This window comes from Eumetopias jubatus, unplaced genomic scaffold, assembly GCF_037043125.1.
Source record: "Eumetopias jubatus isolate StellerSeaLion01/CBP00866 unplaced genomic scaffold, mEumJub1_p1.0 scaffold_3, whole genome shotgun sequence".
In the NCBI taxonomy this organism is placed as follows: Eukaryota; Metazoa; Chordata; class Mammalia; order Carnivora; family Otariidae; genus Eumetopias; species Eumetopias jubatus.
The window spans coordinates 153,629,318-153,630,836 of NW_028274809.1; the positions used below are offsets into that span (position 1 = coordinate 153,629,318).

The window sequence follows — 1,519 nt, forward strand, 5'->3', positions numbered from 1 at the left end:
AAAAGAAGAGAAGAATACAGGGAATGATAAGCACCTTACATTTAAATAGAGAGTAGCTGAGCTTTTAGCTGTGTTATGATCATGAGTTCTTAACCTGAAGTGCACACTAAGTAAAAAGCAAATAACATAAAATTAAGTCCACATTTAGACATATCTACGAAATTGCAAGACATCAAGAATTGAAAACAAAAGAAAAAAGCCTCTAGAGAGAAAAGAGTTTATCTAAAAGAGAAAAACTCTTATATTGATAATAGATCAGTAATCATATGTAGTACATACAGACAACAAAATACTAGATCAACTTGCTGAAGGAAAATCAAAATTTGTGGCACAAGTGAGAGTGTATGACATTTTATGTGATAGCTTACAACCCACAGACTTCATGAAAGAAATATTGAAAGCTTTACTTCAGCAATAAGAAAGTGTAAACAGAGGTAGAGCGTGAGATGAAAGAACAAATGATAACTAAATACATTGTAAAATATCTCAACACTGGTTATAAAAATTACATGTATTACTTCAAAACATTTAAATAGCATTGAGGCTAGCTTTGCGCAGTGGCAGTATCGTAGCCAATGAGGTTTATCCGAGGCACGATTATTGCTAATTAAATAGCATTGAGGCTAAAATTCTCCGTAACTGAACTAGTTTTCTATTGTTGCCTTAACAAATTATACAAATTTAAGCCACTAAATTCATTATTTTATGGCTCTGTGGGTCAGACATTCAGTAAGTTTTACCCTGTAGTAAAATCAAACTGCAGGTGGATCTGTGATCCTCTCTAGAGGTTTTAGGAGAAAATGTGTTTCCTGATCACTTGGGATATTTTTTTTTAAAGATTTTATTTATTTGTTTGAGAGAGAGAGAATGAGAGAGAGAGAGCGCACATCAGAGGGGATAGGGTCAGAGGGAGAAGCAGACTCCCTGCCGAGCAGGGAGCCTGATGCGGGACTCGATCCTGGGACTCCAGGATCATGACCTGAGCCGAAGGCAGTCGCTTAACCAACTGAGCCACCCAGGCGCCCCAATCACTTGGGATATTGTCAGGATTCAATTCCCTGAGGTTGTAGGACCAAGGTCTTCATTTTTTTACTGGCTGTCATCTGAGGGCCATTTCTAACAGTGAGGCCATGAAATTTTTTTGCTTGTACTCTCTTTCCTGCATCCTGAAAGCCAACAGTAGCTTGTTCTTTCCACATTACATCACTCTGACCTGTTCCATTGTCTATCCCCCTCTGACTTTCTATTCCTTTTCTTAAGATTTCGTGTGATTATATGGGATCCATTCAGATAATCTAAAATAATCTCCCTGTTGTAAGGAAGTGATAAGTAACATTGATTCCAGCTGCAACTCCCAATTCCTCTTTGCCAATAATGTAACATATTGACATTTGAAAAAGATCAGATTTCAGTCATCATTTGCCTCTTTTCCAGATACCCAGTAGTAGAAAGCCCTGACTTCTCCACAAAAACAAAACAAAACAAAACAAAAAATCAAATTTACTCAGACCTGTGCTGT

General features: G+C 37.2%; 1 non-coding gene across 1 annotated transcript; it reads left to right on the forward strand.

Moving 5' to 3' along the window:
* The first annotated feature begins 546 nt into the window (after positions 1 to 546).
* Positions 547 to 693, forward strand: LOC114213089 (U4 spliceosomal RNA). Its single transcript, XR_003610127.1, has one exon. It is a non-coding gene; the product is annotated as a U4 spliceosomal RNA (small nuclear RNA).
* The last annotated feature ends 826 nt before the right edge of the window (positions 694 to 1,519 follow it).